At 41.2% G+C, this 20,857-nt stretch overlaps 1 long non-coding RNA gene across 1 annotated transcript; it reads left to right on the top strand.

Annotated features, from left to right (window-relative positions):
• The first annotated feature begins 420 nt into the window (after nt 1-420).
• LOC117064380 lies at nt 421-19,138 on the top strand. The gene is made up of 3 exons (XR_004429416.1): nt 421-516; nt 16,519-16,646; nt 18,871-19,138. It is a non-coding gene; the product is annotated as an uncharacterized LOC117064380 (long non-coding RNA).
• The last annotated feature ends 1,719 nt before the right edge of the window (nt 19,139-20,857 follow it).

The following is a 20,857-nucleotide window of genomic DNA, read 5'->3' as shown; positions in this document are numbered from 1 at the left end:
GTGGTCTTTTTGAAAGAACAATGGAATTCTACCTATATTTATGCAGATTTTTTCCATGGATAATTTGTGCTTAAGTCAAATTTCATGCAGCTTTTAGTTTTTCTTCATTAGCCTGTACAGCTCAGTCCCTTCCTAGCTATTACATATTACTTACGTTTCTAGTTCAGTCATTTCTGTGAGATCCCAGATATGCCCTACAGAAGGAATAATAAAACTAAGTAAAATTTTATTACGAGGGAAAATGCCCATGGCTGTAAAAGTCTTTTTATGGTGGTAATGTTTGGTTTTAATATTTAATAAGTATAAACCACCTTAAAGAAACATAACATTACGTTCAATCCCTTCAAGGATGGTGAGATTTGAAATTGTACAGGTAAAATTTTATCTGATGTAACTTAAAAAGGTTTGGATGCATTTCAGATTGAGATCTAGAATCCAGATGTCTCGTCTCCAACAAGTTCATCAACCGCATGTTTTACATCAATAAAAAAATGGCAGTAAAGCAAGAATTCGCAGGTATGTGGAAATGACTCACATTGCTAACATCTAAAGAAAAAGTCAGAATGGAATTTGTTGATAAAATAAATCTCAGTCGCAGGTAAATGGCTTAAGTGGCTCTAACTTGAATCAACATAAATTATGATATTTTAAAACTGGAATAACTGCTCCTAAAATTCTTTGAAGACTGTTAAGTAAATAAGGATGCCATTGTTCATAAACACTAAACGACATCTCCATAATTATGCTGCAGAGACTAATTTTACTAACTATAGTTTTGAAAATGGTATAAAAAATTTAGTATTAAATTATTTGGAGAACAGAGGTCAAAGGTGACTTATTTCTACTCTGGAGGCATTTCCTCTTCTTGACTTTTACAGCTGCCAAATGATGTAGATTTATAGCAAATCAATTTCACAACCTCCAGGGTTGAAGCGTTGGTGTCTTTTTTTTTTTCTTCTTTTTTACTTTTGGTCATGATTTGTGTGGGTCTCCATCTCCAGTGAAAACACTAACTGGATTTATGAATGCTAGAGCCCAGGTGGGAGGCTTCCTCTTTCAGCTTCCACAACCTGTCCTTCTTCCTCAGCAAATGCTGCAAAAGCAGCTCCACAGGATTTTGAAATTAGTTTTATGTTCTGCAATGCTCCTGTCCATGTGCAACTCCTTCCCCGGTCTGGGTAGCCTGTCCTCAGGGTTATCTGAGCCCTCAGGGCCCCAATCCGCTCTGCCCACGGGCATGCAGGCATTGGCCCCTGCTCGGAATCACCGTATCAGAAACACCAGCAAATGAAAGTCCCCACATTTCAGTTATGCTCCCCGTATCCCCCAACCGTCAAGACCACTCTACCTTCATACACACACACACACACACACACACACACACACACAAATATATATACACACAAATATATATATATACACAAACATACACACACAAATATATATGAAGTCAACTTTTGAAAAATTGAAAAACACAAAAAAAGGTAGCTTTATAGCTACAACACAATTTTTTTTTAATGCTTGTTCACTGGGTTAAAAACTGGATTCTTCAGTGAAGAGTAAATAAAATTAGTATGCCTATTTGGAATTAAGTGGCCAAAATATGAGTGTCTACATGACAGTCATGTGTTACACAATGACATTTTGGTTGACAAGAGACAACCAAAATTTTTCAGCCCCATTTTTATCTTATGGAGTCACGCTTGTAGGGTGGTGATCCCATCAGATTAAAATGGAGCTGAAAAATTCATATTGCACAGAGACTTACCATTTCCTCACAGTTGTCTATAGTATTCAGAACAGTAACCTGCTGTGCAGGTTTGCAGCCAAGGAGCAATAGGCTATGCCATCTAGCCTAGGTGTGGAGTGGGCTCTACTATCCGGGTTTGTGTAAATCTACTCTGATGTCCACACAAAGACCCAGTTGTTACATGACACATGGTTGTGTTGTTAATTTGCTATCTAATTATATCGATTTATCCCAGTTACAGCAGTTGCATGGCTGTGGGACCCTTGCACTATATTTTTTCACTGTCATTCACCACACTGGCCCATATGTACATGCTGATCAATGTTGTGAAAATTCCTCTGGGATCATGATCAGGAGATGCTGGCCCTGGTGGGGTCAGGTTGAGATTTCACACTAAGTTTACTATTGATAAAAATAAAGCTATTGCCTTTTTAGGATCAGAAGTGGTTTGATTGATCACACCAGTCAGGGCCATGCACACTTATTATCAGGAGCTAATAAAACAGTCAAATAAGTCAAACATTTCTAAACAATAAGCTATAAACAATAGTCTGGATAGCAGGGGTATGCAATCTTTTGGCTTCCCCAGGCCATATTGGAAGAAGAATAATTTTCTTGGGCCACACATAAAATACACTAACACTAATAATAGCTGATGAACTAAAAAAAAAAATTGCAAAAAAAAACCAAAATGTTTAAAGAAATTTTACAAAATTTTTGGGGCCACCTTCAAAGCCCTCCTCATGGGCTGCATGAGACCCACGGGTCGCAGGTTGGACAAGCTTGCTGTATAGAATTCATCTCACCACTAGATAAAATTTAGGTGCTTATAAAATAAACAAGATTACCAAATATCCTCAGTCCAGGTAAGAATGTGCTCCTTCCGACAGCTCAGAAAAACAGGGCTGGGTGACAGCCTTCCAGAAAGAGAGGAAAACTGGGATCCAGCTGACTGGGGAGAGAAGGTGCCAGCCGTTGTTATGGGAGGTGGAATGTGCATCTGTGTGCTAACTAGGAGGCTAACTAGACCGGATGAACAGGAGTGCGGCAAAGTCTCCCTGCAAATTGCATTATATTATTGTCACACATATAATTCCGATAACACAACAAATTTTCCTTTCAAATCTGACCCTTACAGGAACAGTACTAATGTTTTGGAAATTTTATAATATAAAAATATTTTATTCCAGTCATTTTGGACTTCCATAATTTTGATTCACCTTTACAGATGTTGAGGTGACTTGCATGTTTACACCTAGTAGCACAAGTAACATTAAGTTTATTTAATTGCCTCAATTGGGAAATGGCATAGTCCATAAAAAAAGGGTTATAATTGCATAGCAAGCCATTACTTTCTATTTCGAACCATATTTTCCTTATCATTTCCTAGGTTTTATTTCATGCAATGGTCATCAAAAAGTAGTGTTCGTAAGAGAGACTCCAGATGCCTCTTAAGATATCAGTTCCTTGGGAGGCCGAGACGGGCGGATCACGAGGTCAGGAGATCGAGACCATCCTGGCTAACACAGTGAAACCCCGTCTCTACTAAAAATACAAAAAAAACTAGCCGGGCGAGGTGGCGGCGCCTGTAGTCCCAGCTACTCGGGAGGCTGAGGCAGGAGAATGGCGTAAACCCAGGAGGCGGAGCTTGCAGTGAGCTGAGATCCGGCCACTGCACTCCAGCCTGGGCGACAGAGCGAGACTCCGCCTCAAAAAAAAAAAAAAAAAAAAAAAAAAAAAAGATATCAGTTCCCACTCCTGAGAATCTGATAAGGTAGATAAGACTCCAAATTCTGAATTTTTAACAGGATCCCCAAGTAATTTGACACAAGTACTCCTTGGACATCCCTTTGAGGAATGCTGTTGTAAACTGTACACTCTATAACTCATAAATTTTAACGAGGAAAAGTCAATGGCATTTATTTGTATGGACACTAGCAAAGATCGTTTCAGAATCACTTGAGAATTGCCGTTGGCGTAGCTTGACCTTGACATGGCAATGAGCTAAACTGAATGGCGGTCAGCAGGCTGCCTCCAGGGCCAGTCCAGACATGACAGGGTCTTCGTGTCTTCTCTTACTGGCTCACTAAACTTCACTTGCTTTTCATATGTCAGTAGAAAGGGTGTCTACTGGTACACAAGAGGCATCTAACGGGCCCTTTGCCTTGAGACAAAGAGGGTTGACTGAGCTCTTATATACCTTATAGAAGACATTTAGCCCAGTGCCTAACACAGAGCACATGGTCAATAAATATTATTGCTATTGTTGTTATTACTCACTTTCCATTATTCCATTTAACACATTTCAGTAGCCAGCTGTATTATTAGTCAGCTCTCACACTGTTATAAAGAAATACCTGAGACTGGATAGTTTGTAAAGAAAACAGGTTTAATTCGCTCACAGTTTTGCAGGGTGACAGGAGGCATTGTGCCCTCTGCTTCTGGGGAGACCGCAGGAAGCTTCCAGTCATGGCAAAAGGGGAAGGGGAAGAAGGCGCATCTTATGTGACTGGAGCAGAAGCAAGAGGGAGCCGGGGAAAGGTGACACACTCCTTTAAACAACCAGATCTCACTCACTATCACGAAAACAGCAAGGGGAAAACCTATCCCATGATCCAATCATCTCCCACCAGGCCCCACCTCCAACACCGGGGATTACAATTCGACATGAGATTTGGGTGGGGACATAGAGTCAAATGGTATCAGTGGCCATGTGTCTTATCTGATCAGGCAAATTATACGGGTAAAAGGCATTGTAGACACAATGCTAGATTGTGAGTATCATTTAAAACAATTGAGACCAAATGACCTCGCTCTTGGTCTTCAATTTGCTCCTCTGGCTTAGTGGAAGAAGCACTGCCCTCTACCTTGAGCATTACACTTATGCTTATTTTTGCAAGTCTTTTCTTTAATGTTGTCACCAGTACAATATGCTCATAAGTAAAACAAGTAAAATGATGCATTTCTCCAAGAATCGTCAAGGCTTCACTGATGCAATGCTTCTGAAAGCAGCTAGAAACATAGGAAACCTGCAAATTGTCAGGAGCAGCGCATTTTAATATCAGTCTCACCCACAGCCGAGCTTCCTTAATATCTCAATTGATTTAACTCTTCTCCCATATTCACAGGAATGAGATTCTTTTCTTGGCCAGAAGAAAATCACGATTTGCTAATATTAGTGTAAGCTTACACAGGCATACTCTCTGAGCTTCTGTACGGGCTCACAGACACCAAACTATAATCAGAATCTAAAAACGGCAGGAATGGGAAGCCCTGACAGGAAGAACAGGCAATAATCATCATTGAGAAGGGGTCCCATCAGAAGCCAGATGGGCAGAGAGCAGAGAGGAAGACCAAAACTGGCTTAACCCTTTGTATAATATGTTAATAAACGAATTCACTTATAAAACATGGTTTTTAAAATTCTCAATCACTTAAATGGATGGTGGGAGAAATGTGTGTGTATCAGTATATCCATGTAACTACCTCTATTGAGATAGATTGATGAATAGGGTAGGTAGGCAGATAGACAAGTAAATAGTTACAGATACGTAGGTAGGTAGGTAGATAGCTAGATAGGCTGATTGACAGACAAATATTAAGTGTCTGAAGTAATGGTTGCAGAGTGACTTCTGACCTCTCTCACAATTCTTTTTTCTGAACGTAATAAATTTTGTGGATATTAACTATCATCAAGCCATATCAAATTAAACTTAATTGTCACTTGAATTCTGCATGTAGAGAAGCTAATTATTATGATATTATAACTTGGAATCATAAATGTTGTTGTTTGTAGATATATATGTATTGGATTTTCAATTAGATTGTTTTTTTCTGTCTCACACACACACAGACAACATATTCCATCTACTCACTACATTTTCTGCTTATAATGTTTCCAGAGAGTGCACGTGCCTTTAGGAGGGGAGCGAAAGTTCTTACTGCACTCTTGTAAGTCCAGTATGAGGTGGCCTCTTCATATGGGAGCTGTGAGGCTGTGAGTTTCCCAACACTTGCACGTGAGGTTTCTTTACTGTATTAGTCCATTCTCACACTGCTATAAAGAATTACCTGACGCTGGGTAATTTATAAAGAAAAGAGGCTTAATTGTCTCACAGTTCCACAGGCTGTACAGGAAGCATGGCTGGGAAGCCTCAAGAAACTTACATTCATGACCAAAGGTGAAAGAGAGGAAGCACGTCTTATCATGGCAGAGCAGGACAGACAGAGAACGAGGGGAAGGTGCTACACACTTTTCAGCAACCAGATCTCGTGAGAACTCACTATTACGAGACTATCCAGGGGGAAATCCACCCCCGTGATCCAATCACCTCCTACCAGGTCCCTCACTGGGACCCAACACTGGAAATTAAAATTGGACATGAGATTTGGGTGGGGACACAAATCCATACCATATCACTTACAGAGGTCCTTTAGGGCTCAGGGCTGCTGCACCCCCTGCCTTCATGCCCATGCCACCCCCACTTCATGCCAGCCCTGCTATAGTGTGACCCTTTCAGGCCAACCTGCCTGTGCTTTTCTAATCTCCATCATGGCCTGCAGTACTTTTGTAGCAATAGTAAATTAATACACTGGCATGTGTTAATTCTTGTAAATATTCCATTTGAACCTGAATATAGCATATATTCTGCCATTTCTTAAGTGTTGTAGACACATACACATGAGATTTGTGAAGTTTTTTGTTTGTTGGTCTTGTTTTGTTTTGTTTAAGAGGCAGGGTCGCTCTCTGTGGCTCGGCTGGAGTGCAGTGGTGTGATCTCGACTCACTGCAGTCTTGACCTCCCTGGCTCAAGCGATCCTCTCACCTCAGCCTCCTCCTAGCTAGGACCACAGGTGCACACCACCACTCCTGGCTAATTATCTTGTATTTTTTGTAGAGAGAGAGTCTCACTATGTTGCTCGTGTGGAATCCCTGAGCTCTAGCAATCCTCTCATCTCAGCCCCTACAAAGCACTGGAATTACAGGTGTGAGCCACCACGCTTGGCCCTGTGAAGTTTCCTAATAATTTTTGTGCAAATCTTCTGCATCTCCTAAATTGGAGGTATCTTCCCTAACTGTGTGGTTCACACTCTCTACATCTTCTAAAATGTTTACAGTTTTGTCTGCTCATAAAAAAGTCACATCGAACTCCCATATTATGGTTAGGGGCTTATCTATTTCTGCTCCTAATCATCTGTCAGCTTTTGCATTACACACACTGAGACTATATTACCAGGAGCATGCACATTTAGAGAGGTGAGACTTGTCTAGCATTAAATCTGTGTCATGGTGATAAGCTCCTCTTCACCTTTGCAGGGCTGTTCACTGTATAGTTTCTTTTAAGATCACAAAACTGTTAAGAAGAGATGCAGGCTCTAGACCCATAACGTGAGTTTTGATGACACAGGCACAGACACCTCATCAAAGACAGAGGAGCCTGAAGGACCATCTGCCCAGGCAGCAAGGAAGTACCTGGCCTGGCTGGAACTCCTGATACTCAAAGACAAACAAAACAAAACAAAACAAAACAAAACAAAAAAAAAAAACAGGTTTACACAAAAAGAAGAAATGAACATATTTTTAAAGTGTATTATAAAATATAGAATAGAAAATTACATATTTATTAAAATAATTTGTATTCCAACCCCCCAAAAACGTGGATTCTATAAAAAGTAAGAAGATAAAACAAGAGTTTTTTTTTTTTTTTTACAAAAAGCTAGAAGATCTAGAAAAAAACCCACAAAATATGAAAACCGAAGAGTTTAAAATAGTATTAAGATCAATACTGTGGGAAAGAGAATCAGTGCTGTAGATGACAAACTTAAAAAATGGAAAATAGAATAAAATTACAAAGCAATTAAAATCATCAAAGAGAAATCAGAATATGAGTTGCACACAGGAAAATTCAATATATTGATAAAATATATTTCTAAAGAGCTTCAAAGGACAAATGAATACAATCAACTTAAAACAATAAACCAGAAGAAATCTTTTTGAAGTTAAAGAAGACACAAAGTTTTAGATTATTTTCCAGAGTGGGAGAAAACATAGCCAGGTGAAAGTATTGACTTTCACAAATGCAAATTCAAACAAAGAAAACTAACCCAACAGATACTTTAATCCTATTCAATCTCCTAGCAGGAAACTAGGAGACTATTTCTGATTTTCTGTTGGCTTTACCCATGAAGTGATAACAGGATGTAGAGTTTATGTGAATAAACAGCTAGCACGTCAATATATATGCTTTTAAAATATATTTATTTTGTAAAACTGAAAAGGATCATTCTTTAAATAATTTGCATGCAAATCTTTCACTCGTGCTTACAACTGGATAGATTTGAATCAAAGAAAAGCATAGTACATAAAATGTAGAGTATAAAAATTGTTCATTTAAAAAGCTGACTCACACAAACATGTTCTTCAATACATCTATCCTCTTGAAAATGCTTTAAGGATACTCTATGCCACTAAAGCGATGCCACCACAGCACTTTGAGCATGTTCAGAAACATTGTGTCTGCAGCACCTAGTGATTAGATTTAAATCACAGGTACGTTAAAGTAGTCACTGTTAAAATAAAAGACTATCACTCTAGTTTAGGTAGGAAATCCGAGATGGATTGTATTCCAAAGTTTGAGTACAGCAGGGTTTCAAAATATTGGTTTGGAAATTGTTGCAGATAGGTGGGGCATTTTCAAAGACTTTTCAGTCATCAAAGAAGTGATGCTGCGTGCTGCTATTTCTAGTAGTTTAATCTTAGGTCTTTAGGACCCCTGAGCCACAGGTAAGACGTACAGCTTAGCTCCTGAGCCCTGCTGTTTTCTCTCCCCACCTGGGTCACAGTCACATGAGTAAAGGTAACATCTTGGATCTGCAGCCCCAGAAGACACCAGGGGAAGGAGAAGAACCGCCTGGCTGTGCTCAGCTACATTGCAGAATCGTGAGAAATAATAAGGTGTTATTGATTCAATCCACCGAAGCTTTGTACAGTTTGTTATTTGGGAATAGAGAGCTGAAAGATTCATATATTGTGTAACTCATAATCTGGAGTTTTATTACATTAAGAGAGAATGCAAAAGAAACACAGATATTGAAATACAATAACCAGAAGAGTAAGATTATAATAATTTACCAACGCATTTTAATGTAATCTCTACCAGTTTTTAAGTTGCATTTGATCGACCAAAATTTTAAAATATCATATAAACATTAATTTAATATTTCAAAGAGAATGTGAAAAAAATACAGTGAGTATTGTATTCAATTTGTTTTTTTCAATTTATTTAGACAAAACTTCAATATGCAACAATAAATAATTGCAAGTAGCAGACTGAAGTCTCCTTTTATATTATAATTTAAAATAATATGAAGTGATTGGAAAGTAAACCAACTAATTACACAAAGAACAAAATATAGATGTTTTAAATAGCAGGAAAAAATAGCAAGATTTATACATCTTAGTACCATAACTTGTACTCAAATTTTCTCTACATTTTAATATAGTTTGATACCAAATTAAACTAGGTGACACTTTTTAACCAAATTATTGAGAGTTCTTGTGCACATAAGTAATTGAAAAAAATAAAATAACCTGTGTACTTGTTTAATGGCCAAAACAAAGTATCTTTAAATTTTAGCCATTGTCAAAGACTATATGAGAATAAAAATTAGAATAAAATTTTAATGATATTCTGGATTAAAATATTATTTAAAGAAAATCACTTCCTTATCATGTAACAGATGAAACACTTTTTAAAAATTCCTGAGGGAATTCTTTAGATACATTACCTCAAAAGGAGTTTATAGACCCAAAATGTTTGAGAAGCCCTGGGCTAAAATTTTTAGTTAAAAATTCAAGCTTTTCTCATATTCATTTAGTGGGTAAATCTCCATTATTCCTCTTGTAACTATATTTAAGAAACAGAAATATCACAGGGTAGATATTGGTGGGTAAGTAACAGGAAGCAACACCAGAAGGAGTGCTTTTGATAAGGCACCTGCCAGAGGCCAGAAGTCCGCACCCCCTAGCCTCGTGCTGCTCTGCCGGCCGCCCCTGGCAGCTGCACAGTGCGGGCCCTTCCCAGGGCAGACAAACCCCAGCTCCCTACGAAAACATAACTGCCCCCTACCACACACATTTCAAATAGGAGATACACTCACTATTAAATCAAAATCCAGTGAAAGAGACGGCAATGCCTTATTCCTCAGAACAGCAATGAGACTTAAAGGATCACAGGAGGGAATTCCTTAGTGCTATCTTTTGGGTCCCAAATACATTTAGGTAAACATGCCTTTTCAAGGGTCCAGACCGAACATAAAACACCATCACCCTTCTTTACTTGGATAGCGAGGAAAAGAAAAGAAAAGAAAAAGAAAGAGAAAGGAATGATGCAGAGAGAAAAAAAGTATGCTTAGCATGCAAGACTTCCCTTTGGGACAAAACTTCCTAACTTCATCCAAAAATTAGCACTACTGACTCTTTCAAAGGTCATGGAAGTGGGGAGAGGCCACGCTAAACATGGTAAAGAAAACATGTTGCCACTTTTAAGGCTTCCCCTAACATTGTACTGGAAAAAATAAAAATAAAAACAATGAAGACTTTTAAGAACACACAAATCCTCTGGAACTGAATGTTTTAGAAAGAAAAGAGAATCCCTGATGGAACTGGAAGAGGGAGCCTTTCAACGCTAAAAAAAATCAGCTAATATTCCGAGGATGAAGTCCATCACTTCATTCTAATAAGACATTTGTCAGCTGAAGAAATCTGACCAAATTGCATCTCCCCTGCCTGCCATCAACTAATAGCTGAAGACCAATCCCCTGTCTACGACCTGCCCTCCTCGCTCCTACAGAGCACCTCATTCAGGCATGCTCAGTACCCTCAAAGTTCAGTGTGTCCCTGTTGGGTTTCCCATCTTTCTCAATTTACAATGCCAGCTTCTCTCATTATTTCGTTTGTACTCCGAGTTGCTAGGTATTTCATCCCTGGATTCAGGTAGGAGGAGACAGAATATGAGGACCAGCTTTTAGTGGACTGGAATAGAAATCACCTGACCTCTGCAGTAGCTCAAAACTCCACATAAATATGAAGTTCAGAAAAGTCTTTAAATATATAAACCCACTTTATGAACCCTGCTTAGGATACTTCTATGTTTAGAAAGATTCCTTCGAATTTGGCACTTATGTTGTGTGACTACGTGTGTTTTCCCTAAACTCATACATCAAATAACATTATTTACATATTGAATTGGGGTCAACAAGTTGAATGTTTTGTTCCAAAAATGATGGGAAAAAGAATGCACCCCTCCTGACTCCCTGTTTTGAAATGTTTACCCTTTCTGCATATCAAGACAAGAGCCACACAAGAGAACACACTGGCTGAGTGTTCCCTGCTCTGTTTGGAATTCCCTGAACAAATCACACGGGTTTATAAAGGGGCAGTGATGTGTTCATCTCTGTGGAATTGTTTTCTGCCAGGCCAGACTCTCACGTAGCTCACGGTGGGGCTCCAGCAGGGTGATCTATGCACGTTCAGTGCAATGCTTGTTTCCCTCAAATTCACTGAGATCTGTAGCCACAAATCATTTATTATCCTGAAGCCGTCTTTTTGGATGCATTATGTTGTGAGCTAACTAGGAAGAGCCCTTCCATTTCTATGAGCGAGCCATGGACTGGTTCCCATTGTCAGAAGCTGCAGGGGATGCAAATACTTGGCATTGGCTCACACTCTGCTTGGGAAAGTGCTCAACATCCTAGCTCAGGAACAATGCGAAAACAGTGAGCCATCATCTCAGCCACAATATCTGCTCAGGTCCCCAAAGAGCCGAGCGTCTTACAGCACAGATGACAGAGTAGCCCAGGAAACGGGTTCCCAGGGAGCATTCATTTAGGAGAATTTCAATAGGGACCAAGGTGGCTTGTTCCAATATATGTAATTTTCTGTGTCTGCCATAACCCAAGTGCCCAGTCTACTAAAACTGTTTTCATACACATAGCATGGTCCAAAGAATTGATGTGTAAGCAATTTTTTACAAGAATAGAGCCAAACACTTGAGAGGATGACTTACTCGATAGGAATGCTCTTGGAGAACTTTTCATCCATCTGGATCATGGAAATGCTACAAACGTGTGACAAACGTGTGGAAGAATTTGAGAATGGTTTACATTGTCAAAGGCGTGCCTAATATCTAGGAAAGACTGAGGCATAGGTAGGTTTCAAAGACCTGAACTCAGTTACGACTGATAAACATGATCAATTAACATCAGAAAATGAAATTATCTTCACATTTCCTGCTTTATAATGAATGATTCCATTACTGCTGAAGTTATTTTTCTAGAATGCCTCTGGAGTGCATCTTATCACAAAGTGAGTATTTTTAACGGGGATCCCCTGAAAGAAGGGAATAGTGCAGGGAGGCAGCCAGCAGAGCCTGAGGGGACCTCACGTGGACACATGCGGATGGCTGTCCTGGGAGACTCTGTCTCCCTGCTCAGTCTTGAATTTGCATAAACCCAGTTGCTCCCATGGACATGGCAGTGTATGTTTGTTTTCTTGGGATGCCATAACAAATTATCACCAACTTGGTGGTTTAAAATAACAGAAATGTATTCTGTCACAATGCTGGAGGGTGAAGGCCAAAAACAAGGTGTCCTCAGGACTGAGCTCCCTCCAAGGCTTCGACGGAGGATCCTTGCTTTTCCCAGATGCTGGTGGCGCTGGGTGTTCCTGGACTTGGAGTAGGATGAGTCCAATCTCTGTCTTCATGTGGAGCACTCCCTGTGTGAGTGTCTCTGTTCATAGGGACACCTGTCGTATTGTATCAGAACACAACTGGGTGACCTCACCTCAAGCCATCACATCTGCAAGGGCCAAGACTTTATTTGCAAATGAAGTCACATTCTGAGGTCCTGGGGGTTAGGATTCTGACCTTTCTTTTTGGGGGTGGGTGCACAGTTCCAACCGTCACAGTGTGAATGTCTGCTGTAGGAACTGCTTCTCAGTTACTGCCTCTGAAGTAACACAGTTAAGGAGAAATCATCCAATCACTGTGCAGCTGCTATTTTCACATAATTATTAAATCACCCCCACTGTGGAGCCAACCTCAAAGGCTGTGAGTGGGGTGCAGGGCGGGCAGGAGGGCCCTCCAGGGTTTCTGCATCTCCATCCATGTCCTCAGTCAAAAGTGGCCTCCCACAACTCCTAGCTCACCCGTTATCCTTGAAACCCCACTTACAGGAATGTTTTCTTTCCCCTGCACATGTGGCCATCATGGAGAAAATAATAAGGGAAAACAACCTAAAATTAGGTACAGAAGAGCTCAGCCGGGAGCACGCACGGCATTTCTGGGAACGGCTCACCCTGGGTCTTGCTCCTCTATGCAGGTTGACTGTAATAGGTAGTGGACGTCCTCACCAATCTCAGATTCCACAAAGATTCTATGCCCTGGGCCACCTTAATGTAATCAGTGTTATGTTTGCATTACCATATACTGTCAATGCATGTTTTGGTGCTTGTGTAAGAATTATATTTTATCTCCCAGAAAACATGTATTCAATAGATAGATGGTTCTATGTTTGCAAGTCTCTCTCTTTTATGAAGTGAATGCTGAGCAAGAAGGGTGCATGCATTATTTCACTTCATAACTTTAGATGCTTTAAGTGCATAATAAGTGTTTGTCAAATAGGACTACATTTTCAATGTACACGAACATTTTTGATGCTATTTTTTCCTGTCTTCATACTTGTCGCATATTTCTGCTTGTGTGAAAATAGAAAAAAAAAAAAAGAAACTGATCCCGAGTTTGCTACAATTTATCTTCCAGCACAGATTTACTGGGAATTAGACTTTATTTGAATATTTTTAAAATTAGAGTATAATGCTGAGTTCCTGTCTGATATTGTTAGAGTGATTCGTGTTAATGTTTTGTGATGTTACATAACGCAACTGTTCCAACTAATCAATTAAAAGGGTGGTGCTTTGATTTTAGAAGATAAGATTTAAAAATTCAATAAAAACTAAAAGCTATTGACCTGATATATAGGAGAGACATTTAGCTGCTTTTCTTCTGGTAGAGTATAAAAAGCTAAAGTTTCTATGTAATAAATCCTATGTGGAACGAATTTAGAAAAGAATGTGCTGCTTTGATGACTCTTGGAATATTAAATTTGTTTAAAGTAATAAACATGAGATAGAGAGTCCTTCAGAGTGACGGATGAGGGTAGAGCTAAACGTAGCCCTGAAATCTGGATCCAGCATGGCCGGCACTGGAGCCTCCTCCAGAAAAACCATCATTGCACTCAGGATGAAGGAGGAGGCATTTTGGACCCACAATGGCACTCAGTGGTTGGGAAGCTCACACACCCCTTTACCATATTGTATGTATTTGAAATGTAGGGGCTCAGAGAGATCGTGCCTGTTGTCTCTTGTGGCTTTAAATTGTGTCTTGTTTTAGGGACGGTGCAGTTGTCCCTTAGCACAACCCTTAGAAGGTCAGGACACATGCTCCTCTCCCCACAGATTGATCGGGGTCCTATCCACTGCTTTAGCCACATGTGCACATACTCTAGAAAGCGGCCGCCCAGACACCCCAAGTGTAACTACACACAGAATGTTTTACTTGAACCAACCTTTCAAAATAAACAAGCCAGTTATTCCCAGAATGGTTAGGCCTTGCTTAACATTGTCCATAGGATCTCGGAAACATAGGCTTTAAGCAAAACAGCATAGAATGAAATGAATTTTCCCATAGGCTAGGTGACGTAAACAAGTGTTCAGTTTCTAAGAGTGCGTTTCTGGTCACAGAAACAGCACCAAATGGCTAAGTAAAGACCCCAAACACGTCTGATATTAAACATGGAAATAAATGTGAGCAATGCATACATTTAAGAAACATTAATAAAAACAAGTGAGATAATTGTTTACACGCTTGTTCCAGTTCAGGGTCGCGGATGGCCGGAGCCCATTCTGGCATCTCAGGCACAAGGCGGACACCAGCCTGGACAGACGCTGTCCCATGGCAGGGTTACCCACCAACACCCACAGTCATTCACACTGGGGCCATGGAGACTGTGATGAACAGAACCCGTACAGCTTCGGAATTAGAGAGGGAACTGAAGGACTGAGAGAAAACCCATGCCAACACAGGGAGAACCTGCAAACCACACACAGGGGCCCCGTCAGGGATGGATTTTGTTTCTCATAAATGTAAAGAAACCACGTTGAGCAGAATGGCATCATTGGAGGACCTTCTGTACATCCACAGGGTCTCTGTCTGTTTCAAACGCCAGAGAACTGATCTCAGTGGCAATACAGTCTGTGCCTGGATTGCCCTTGCACAGTCCATCCAAACTGTGTGCAGATTTGCCTGCTCATTAGAAGTTATTTTAACCCTCAAATCAATACTTCAGGCACCTTCCTGCCACTTGGGGACATGTTCTTGTGCAGAGCGGTGACAAATGTGAGTCACCTGACTGGCACGTCCCCAGCCAAGGCCGAAGGGCTCCCTCTGACTTCCTGTTTCAGCTCATCCCATAAAGACAGGCTCTTTCTGCCATCTTTGGTGCATAATGTTCACATGTTTGTGTCAATGAATCAACAGTATTCAATGAGGTGTCCTTAAGCAGAAACACACACAGATGAAGGTTATGTATTAATCGGTTGACAAACATGTTGTGACCAGAGACTCACAGGAAATTACCCCTATGCATCTCCCAGGAGCAGTGACTCAGGACACACTGATTTGAGGTTCACAGCGGCCTTCTCAAGCGTAAGTATCACAGAAAATGAGAAGAAACTTATTTGTTTGGTGTCCTTCCTGTGTGTCACCCCCCTCCACAACACCGTCCTCCATTCCTTTTTTTTTTTTTTTTTTTGAGGCGGAGTCTTGCTCTGTCGCCTGGACTGGAGTGCAGTGGCCGGATCTCAGCTCACCGCAAGCTCCGCCTCCCGGGTTTACGCCATTCTCCTGCCTCAGCCTCCCCAGTAGCTGGGACTACAGGCGCCCGCCACCTCGCCCGGCTAGTTTTTGTATTTTTAGTAGAGACGGGGTTTCACTGTGTTAGCCAGGATGGTCTCGATCTCCTGACCTCGTGATCCGCCCGTCTCGGCCTCCCAAAGTGCTGGGATTACAGGCTTGAGCCACCGCGCCCGGCCCGTCCTCCATTCCTAAAAGAGCCCAGGTCTCCTTCGTTTAAAACAGTGTCAGACACACTCTAAGTGCTCAGTGAAGAATGGGCGTACTGGTACCTTCACCAACTAAAATTCAGAAAACACTCCTAGAGACGATTTTACCATCTAAAACCATATAAAGGTGATTCAGACATTCTGAAACTGGTTTTCCCTCTTATTTTTCCAAAAATGTGAACTTGATTTTTAGCCTATGAGGGAAGGCCTTGCTGCCGTTCCAGTCCCCCAGGGCTCAGGTGAGCAGGTGCACGTTCCCTCCATGGCCAGCCATGTTTGAATGGTCCAGCAGCGCACCAAAGGCACAGTGCTTGGGGATGTGAGGCTCCATTGAAACGCATTTCAATGAATTCCTGAATTATTATAAACTTGAGGTTTCTGTCACATTGAAATTTTAAAATCATTTTTATTATACAATCCTGAGGCCATTCAGAAAAGACATAGTGATGCATGACAGCACACCTGACGCCTGTCCAGTAAATAATTTGAGTGGGAAGATTTATAGGGAAAAAAACCTCGCTCTTGTATCACTGAAATAGTTTTTATAAATTGTCCTTGGTCTCTTTTCTTTACTTTTCCTTCTTAGATGGTGACGTCTTGGAAGTTTCTGTGGCACCCCTGGGCGTGGGTCCTGAAGAGCCACCTAAGAAAGACAAGGGGCACCTGCAGCTGCACAGTTCACCCGAGAAAGCAAATGTGCTCAAGCCGTAAACGGTAAAGTGCAGAAAAGGGGAATGAAATACATGTGAGACCCATGCCCTTGATTCACCGTTGTCTGATCTAACACGGGCATGAGGCAGGCACAGTCACCAAATGTGTTTGTCTCCACGTGCACATTATGCAACTCGTGCAATTACAAGGTCAGCTTAACCCTGTGCTTCCCATGCGGGAGTCCTTTTATATCTTCTTCTTTTTTGAGGGGGGAGGGGAGGACAGAGTCTTACTCTGTAGCCCAAGCTGGAGTGCAATGGCGTGATCTCAGCTCACTGCAACCTCCGCTTCCTGGGTTCAAGTGATTCTCCTGTCTTCCTAAGTAACTGGGACTGCAGGTGCCCGTCACTACGTCTGGTTAATTTTTGTATTTTTAGTAGAGACGGGGTTTCACCATGTTGGCCAGGGTGGTCTCGACCTCAGGTGAGCCACCATCTTGGCCTCCCAGAGTGCTGGGATTACAGGCGTGAGTCATCACACCCAGCTGAGTCCTTTCATTTCCTAGTGCTGACCCTCAGCAGACCAAAACTTAACTTTGGAGGAAGAATACCTTGGACAGTTTAAAGGGGAGAAATTGCTCCTTAATTTTTGGATGGGCAGTTTCCTTTGAGGATTGCCTTGGCCATAAAGACCAGGCTACCTCCTCAGAACAGGGGACAATCTTTCAGATTGTCTCAGCTGCACAAGTCCCTGTGGAGTTTGCCAAGACCTTTGCTGGGCTGCACGGCAACTCAGCCTCTCCCTGCCCAATGCTGTCCCCTTCCCCTCCAGGCAACAGGCATGGACCCCACTGTACCCCTAGCTATCTCCCCTGTGTGTCAGTCTTTGAATCCACCATACTGCTCTGCATACACATTTGCATCCATCTGTCCTGACGCTGTCCCTAGTCCAGGGACCAGGCCCATGCTCTTTGTAAAATGAAGATCTGATTCAGGGTTCACAGTGACTCCACAGAGCGTAAGTACCATGAATAATGAGAAGCAACTTAATTGTTCAGTGTCAGGCCAGTGCTGTTTCTATAATGTAGATCTGATTTGTTTTTTCTTCTCCTTTCTTCATATAAACACTGTTGTGGAAGCACCGGTGTTTCCGTATATTTTAGGTCAGTTGGTTGTCTGTCATAAGATGTCAGTTCTGTGACGGGAACGCTAAAATTATGTTTTGGGAGATTATCTAGCTTTTTCTTATTTATGGGTGGGAGCAGCAATCATTCCAGCTTTTTATCTTCCTGGCAGAAGCCAGAAGTCACTGATCCAATTTTAGAACAGTAAGATGACAGGGAGGGAGTGACTTGTTCTACCAGTTATCAAGGCACATCAACAAGCTACTAAGATAGCAACAGTGACATTTCACGGGCTAATAGACATATGAAAAGAAGGGACTAGAGAGGACAAGAGGACCCAAACGTATCCAAAGCTGGGGTCGGAGGTAATCACTATTTCAAAGCACAAGAGGAACGGAAAGACCGGGTAGTGCACATCAGCAGAGGAAGCAGGGACGGTCAGCCATCCATCATCCTAAAACCCACATGTTTCACACCACACATAAAATGGAAAGGAAGCACTGAGTCCCAAATCAGAAAAACAAGCCTGAAATACATACAAGCAAATAAAACATTATCTTCACAGTCATAGATTGAGGAGATCTTTCAATCAAGTTCTAAAAAAAAAAAGGATAAAATTATAACCACCTCAAAATTAAAAATTCCTCTGTGAAAAGATACCTTGAAGTGAAAGTCAAGGAAAAGCTGGAGAGAGGTTAGGGATGTTTCAAGCATAAAAAAGAATGGCGCCCTCAATAGACTAATCAGTTAGGAAATAGAACTCCCGCTGTAAGTAGACGGGCACTCACCAATGGGAAAAATGGACAAAATGCACTTTCTAGCAAATGTGCAGAATAATAAGGTGTACGCACACATGACCAATGCACATATAGAAAGAAACCTAGCCTCATTAGCAAGCAGAGAAGCGTTAACCATAATGAGGAAGGGTGCATTTCCCCTCATCGTACTGCAATAGCGGAGTCACGCTGGCACCACTGGGCGTTGCAGGAAACAGCTGCTCTCACGGTGCACTGGGAGGACAGGTTCCACAACCACAGGGCACGTGGGTCTGCACCCCTGCCCATCAGAACCATTCACTACTGTCCTTTGCCGATTGATGAGTGTTTTGCTCCTTTCCACTGGTGTTGGACCTGGCCATGTGTCTTATCTCCTGATTGGAATCAGGCTGAAGTCACAGGGACATTGACAGTCTCCCTGCCCCTCTGCAACATGTAAGAGAGTCCACAAGAACAGCATGTTATGTGACCATGACTGGTGAATCCTGAACCCCGAAGTGTAGACGCTGAAGCAAATCTGAATCCATCCATGCCCAGCCAAGACTCGTCACTGCTGCCAACCTGCAGATGTGCCAGCATGCAATTCACATGTGCTGTTAAAAGTGTCTCATGCTTTGAAGTTGTCTTTTACCAATAACATTGAAGCATAAACACAAATCCAGCCACTTTGGAAATACTCTGGCAGTTTCTACTAAAATTACAGTTGTACATTCCCTATAATCCATCAATTCTGCTTTGGCTATATTACAGAAATATTCAAATCTGTATTATCTGAAAAAATATACATAAAGTGATTGAATAGTCATTTTGAGAGAAGGGTAAGTAGGGGGTGATATATTCAAAAGATAAAAGAAGACATATGATTCATATGTTACAAATATGGAAAGATCTTTAAAAACATACCATTGTATGCAAAAGCAAACTGCAGAGTCACAAATATAGTGTAATGCTGTTTATGTTTAAAAACACAAATCAATGCTCTCAATTTTTCATGAATGTGTATATAAAAGCATTAAAAATGGTGTGGCTATTTGTAATGGTAGATACATTTGGAAACAGGTAGAGTGAACCAGATTTTTGGGAGTGATCAAAGAGTATTTAAAGTATCTCTATTGTCCCAATGTCTCCAAAAGTAATAATATTTATATATTATTTATAAGTATATACACTGAATATATGTGGAAAAGTTTGAAAGTGAATTTGCCCAAATAGTATGACTATTTAATTTTCTGAGGTAGAAATTCAGATAGATAGACAGATAGAAGAAAGAAGATAGATAGATAGGTAGGTAGATATAGATAGATAGATAGATAGATAGATAGATAGATAGATAGATAGATAGAAGATAGATAGAGAGAGAGAGAGAGAGAGAGACAGACAGACAGACAGACAGGTCATTCTGGCATCCTGAATCACTAGACATTTCTTCCACAATATAGCATGCTTTGAAGTAAGGAAATGAAAAGACTGTATGTCAAGAATTATTTGTTCATATGAAGCCAGCATGGCTGTGGCATTAGCATGGATACTTGCGGTTGGAACAATGCAGGAGAGAGTAAGAGAAGGGAGACCTGGGAAGGGGAAGAAATATTGGAGAAATATTCTTGACAGGGAGAGAGGGGCGAGGTCTACGGCACAGACAGGGTTGGCTGCCCATGAAGGACAGACACACTGCTCTTCATGACATCAAAGAAAGGGAAACGGGATGGAAGGGCCACTCTCCAAAACAATCCTCTTTCCAGCGAGTACCGAGCCACAGATAAGATGATCAAGTATTTGACACTGTCACTCTGTGTACAAGCAAGAAGAGCATGAAAGTGCCTGAGAAAGAGCCACCAGCTCCCCATTCCTCTGAGCCCAACAGCCCCCAAACCCCAACACTGGCTTCTCCTGATCCCTCTGCTGCCTGCAGAAGCACTTCCATATAATTGTTACTATTATTGTTAATAGTATAATATATTAAATTACAATACACATTCTAATTGTATGGCAATGTATTACAAATATATGTTAATAGCCATTAAATAATACTATTTAAAACTATTTCTAGGCAGGGCGTGGTGGCTCATACCTGTAATCCCAGCACTTCGGAAGGCTGAACCAGGTGGATCACAAGGTCAGGAGTTCGAGACCAGCCTGACCAACATGGTGAAACCCTATCTCTACTAAAAATACAAAATTAGCCAGGCATGATAGTGCATGCCTACAATCCCAGCTACTCAGGAGGCTGAGGCAGGAGAATCACTTGAATCCGGGAGGTGGAGGTTTCAGTGAGCCGAGATCGCGCTACTGCACTTCAGCCTGGGACACAGAGCAAGACTCCCTTTCAAAAATAAAACACAACAAAACAAAAACAAAAACAAACAAAAACAAAA

This window comes from Trachypithecus francoisi, unplaced genomic scaffold (assembly GCF_009764315.1).
Source record: "Trachypithecus francoisi isolate TF-2019V2 unplaced genomic scaffold, Tfra_2.0 Lachesis_group2, whole genome shotgun sequence".
Taxonomy (NCBI): domain Eukaryota; kingdom Metazoa; phylum Chordata; class Mammalia; order Primates; family Cercopithecidae; genus Trachypithecus; species Trachypithecus francoisi.
The sequence above is the reverse complement of the archived record's forward strand: the minus strand, read 5'-3'. Positions and strand labels throughout refer to the sequence as shown.